Source organism: Triticum dicoccoides, chromosome 4B, assembly GCF_002162155.2.
Source record: "Triticum dicoccoides isolate Atlit2015 ecotype Zavitan chromosome 4B, WEW_v2.0, whole genome shotgun sequence".
Classification (NCBI taxonomy): domain Eukaryota; kingdom Viridiplantae; phylum Streptophyta; class Magnoliopsida; order Poales; family Poaceae; genus Triticum; species Triticum dicoccoides.
Window position 1 is genome coordinate 307648142 of NC_041387.1, and position 5095 is coordinate 307653236.

The following is a 5095-nucleotide window of genomic DNA, read 5'->3' on the forward strand; positions in this document are numbered from 1 at the left end:
TTAAATACCTTTTCAAGTATGTAACCAAGGGAAAGGACAGATCGCATATTGTGTTCGAGTCTATCAAGGGTGGTCCAGTTAGCGGTGAGATAAAAAAGGTAAAAGAAATAGATGAAGTACAAGAATATTTAGACTGTAGGCATTTGGTCCCTCATGATTCCTTGTGGCACCTGTACGAATTTCCCCTACACTGTAAAATGCCAACAGTTGAAAGATTGGACATCCATTTACCTGACATGAACTCTATTACTTACAAATCAAAAGAAAATCTTGAAACTATTGTATCTAATGCTGAAAAGTTGAAGAAAACTATGCTTACTGAATGGTTTGTTCCAAACCAAAAGTTTCCAGAAGCTCGAAAATTGACATATTGCAATTTCCCAAGTGAATGGATATGGGAAAGGACTGACAAATTCTGGAAAAAAAGATGTGAAACTGGTGAAAAAATAGGCCGTGTATACTATGTCCATCCATCTGCCGGTGAGCGTTTCTATCTTAGGATGCTTTTGATGGTTGTAAAGGCTGCATGTAGCTTTGAGGATTTGCGTACATTCAATAATATTACATACGGTACATTTAAAGAAGCTTGTGCGGCTCGGGGATTATTAGGTGATGATACAGAATGGTACACTGCATTTGATGAGGTGTTAATATGGGCAACTTCGGCTCAGCTTAGGCATCTTTTCGTGACAATCATTTTGCATTGCAGTGTAGAGGATGAGCGTGCATTTTATAACAAATACTATTCTTACATGACTGATGATATCCAGCATAGGTACCGTAACTTTATAAATAACCCATCTTTTTGTGTCCCAGCTGCGCAATTGCAGGATCTGTTAGTAGATGAATTAAATGAACTATTCATGTGCAATGGTAATTGAATTAGCAATTTCAACCTGCCACAACCACGGTCAGTAGACTCTGATAGTAAAACTAATAAGCTCATTCAAGAAGAATTGTCGTATGACCTAGCAGATCTCTTAGAAACTTCTGCTAATTTAATCTCCAAGTTAAATGTAGACCAAAGAAAGGCATACGATGAAATTGTGGGATGTGTTATGGCTGAGAAATCTGGATTCTTTTTCCTTTCGGGTCATGGTGGGACTGGCAAAACCTTTGTTTGGAAAGCTATACTGTCTTTTCTGCGTTCGAGAGGGAAAATAGCCCTTGCTGTTGCATCATCGGGGGTAGCTTCACTTTTATTGCAAGGTGGTAGAACAGCACACTCACGATTTAAGATTCCAATTGAAATTGATGAAACTACCTTGTGCGATGTCAAAAGGCGAACACACCTAAGTGACCTCCTTAAGGAATGTTCTCTTATAATATGGGATGAAGCACCTATGACACATAGGCATTGCTTTGAAACGCTAGATAGGACCCTTCGTGACATTTTAGGGGAAGAAAATCCTGAATCAGCACAAAAAACATTTGGTGGAGTGCCCGTTGTCCTTGGGGGGGACTTCCGACAGATCCTACCTGTTATTGAAGGTGGTTCACGGTCTGAAATTGTTGGTGCAACAATTACAAATTCGGCTCTATGGAAATCTGTGCGTGTACTAAAATTACATGTCAATATGCGCCTATCCAACCCAAGTTTGCTTCCTGAACAACAACAAGAGCTAAAAGAATTTAGTGAATGGGTATTAGCAATTGGGGATGGCACAGTTAATAAGAATGATGCTGGTGGATCTGCTAATAAAGACCAAATTAGAATACCAAGTGATCTCCTTGTGAACACCGAAGGGGATAAAATAGATGCTATTATACATGCAGTGTACAGTGACATACATAGTAGATTCTCTGACGTACAATATTTGGGAAATCATGCTATTGTTTGTCCAAACAATGATACTGTTGATGAAATCAATAAGCGTGTATTAGAAATGCTACCTGGAGATACATTTGAACATTTAAGTTGTGATTCTATTTCAAAAATGAATGACAAGCTAGGGGACTTTGATGAAATATATACTACTGAGTATTTGAACTCCCTTACTATAAGCAATTTTCCGCACCATAGTATAACTCTTAAAGTTGGTTGTCCTGTCATGCTTCTTAGAAAAATTGACCAGACTATTGGTCTGCGGTAACTGCACGGGACAATTGCTAAACAGTATAACACAGCTACCTAGGACCCCTCACAGCGATTTAACGTTCCCGGCCGTCAGATCAGACTAATGACGTTCGAGATCGGTCTATCCTGCCACACGGTGCCTCTGGTTGTTTTGGCTCACCGTAGTAGGGCCGCTGCTCCGCATAGCGACCTGGGAATCCTCTGATTAATCAGGCCGACTGAACGGGACAGCCGTAAGTAGGCCCAAAAATGGATGGTTGAGGCCCATAGCGTTCATCCCCTGCCTCTTCGTCTCTCCGGAATCGGCGTTCTTCATGGGTTCCTCAGCGCTGTCGTGGCGCGTGATGTGGCCATTCTTCTGCTCATCTCCTCAGATCCTCGACTTATGAATCAGCCTAGGTCCTTTCTTCTTTTCATCCATACGGCGATCGTCTCCTCTGGATCTGTCCGCGAGCTGCTTAGTTTCAACCATGGAGCGGCGACCCACGCTGCCAGTGTCCTTCTCCAGCTTTCCTTGGCGTGCATGGGCCTCCATGCCGTTCCCTGTTTCCCATAGATGGGGAGACGAATTCTTCCATGTATAATCTGTCATCTAGGAGCAGGGAGTGGCTTGGCGATGATACAAAGTGTTGTCAAGCGGTGACCAACATGGCCACTTGACTTTCCTCTTCTTTTTTGGGGTTTTATGTTGGTCCACCCCTGTTCCTTCACTCCTCATTGAGCTCTTTCAGTGATTTCTTAGACCCCTGCTCGATCTTCTAATATGCCTTTTCTGATTTGCCTTTTGGCTGGTTTCTGACTGAAGAGCAGAGCACCTGATATTGGAAATGTCAAAGTTGCAGGTTGCAACCCATGCTCAAAAGATAGAGAGCTAAATCCAAGGGTGAGCCATCCCATTTTGAAACCAATGATGAAACTGGAGCCATTGCTCAACATTTGTACCAATTTCACTTGCCTTCAGAACATCTGGTACAACATGAATTTGTTTTTCCCTCGAGACCATTTTGTTTCCATGTTTTATTTATTTATGCTGAAAAAAATGTGTTGACTGCAGCTTGAAGGAAGTGTTTATTCTCTACTTGTACACACATAAATTCATGCTCGATCATGTAGACAAAACCGATCTGAAAAGAGAAAATTATTCGTGGTAATATTGTGATGAAACTATTTTGTGTGAGAACTACTGTGACGAAACTTGTGCTGCGGGTACCTTTCAGTTTCTGACAACATTCTTAAAGGCGGAAAGAGAAGAAACGATGATAACAGAATCATCAATCAAATGTTTTCCCGTTAAATGATGCAAAATTTCATGCCATCACATCATATACTTTGACTGCTTCGGAGAGTAACATATCTAATTTTCCCTGCAAAGATTGTATTTTATTTGGATTGCCATTTTCTTCACAAATTCTGACTTGAAGGAATGGGTCATGAAACTATAAAAGGGAATCAAAACGTTGTGGTCCTTTTTCTTGAATCAGTTGGAGGAACGGGATTTATAGGAACCATGTCAACTCACTGTATTGGAAAAATCTTGGTAACTATGTATGTATTCTGTAGTTCTGTACTAGCTGTATTTTCACTAGAACCAAATGAGAAGTTACACAATTAAGTTAAACTCTACTTAACATTTGCATATAGTTTTCGCAGAGAAAAAATCATTCAAGTGACGGAATTTATAGGAATCATGACAACTAACTGTATTGAAAAGGATTTCATGGTAAGCTCTGTATATATTCTGTAGTTCTGCACTAGCTGTACTTCAACTAGAACTGGATGAGAAGTTATACAATTAAGGTAAACTCTAGCTAACATTTGTATCTCTTTAAAAACAGATATATAGGTCTGTCATTATGTATGGCTTTTTTGATCTAGGATTTCTTGTTTCCGTCATTATTTGCTCAATCACTTTGCTTCCGTATGAACATAATTGTACCATCAATATGATTTGCTAACTATTTACTAGATTTAGATAAAAAGGTACAACGATTACCTCTTGAAGTTCTCTCTTTTCAATTAAAAATGGTGTTGTACCTGTAATTTTTTTTGTCTTGGAAGCCCAAAACACGTCTGAGGATCCAAAGTTTGAATATCGTTTGTAACCTACTGCAGCATCCCAATTTTACTTGAGAAGATAGCCAATTATTTGGAGATATTCGACCCAAGAATTCATCTTGAGAGTTGAATTATGTGCAAGAGGAGATATTTGCCTCAGAAGATAGCCTCTAGATTTTTTTTCTTAGTTTGGAGTTTGTACATTTTTTGCTATGTCTATTTCTCGATTAGCTATTTTGAGCTGTAATTTGAACAACAAAATCGTGAACACAAAAGCAGTTATGTGATCTGTGGATCAATTTTAATTATCAATTGATGATTATGCCCCACCACCCATATCAAAATATTGTAATTTGAATCAATGAGATTTCATCAAATACTTTTACCATCCAAACTTTCTTTATTGTTTCTATTTTCTTTAGGATGAACGGGTGCGGCAATGCGCACCTTCATGGTCTAGTTAGTAATATATTACTAATGGCGCACCGAGACATGGTGCGCCATTAGAATATAGCAATGGCGCACCACATCATAGGTGCGCTATTAGTGGCCATTCCATCTATAGCCCTTTTTGTAGTAGTGAAGTGCAAAACACGTCATCTCTCTGCTTGTTTCAGGGTGAGATGCCTGATGACATGCACACGTCTGCTGAAGGCTGTGAGACAAACCCAACATATATTGCAGCAAGGAAGGCAAAACATCTTGAAGAAAGTGAGAAAACCCCAAAGTCTTGTCTTGATGCAGTATTCAAGTTATTTGAGACTAGAAGTCAGACAAGCTCACATAATTCGCTGTCTGAATCAGTTTGACTTCTTTAGTCCCAAGTTCTAACAGAAAGGCATTGTGCAACTCAACTTTGACTTGAAGTCCTATCTATAATTAAGACTGTGAAGAATACCAATGAGAACCTCATTGCTAAACAACTACACCTGGAAGCTATGACCGACTTGCTAGGCCGGTCTC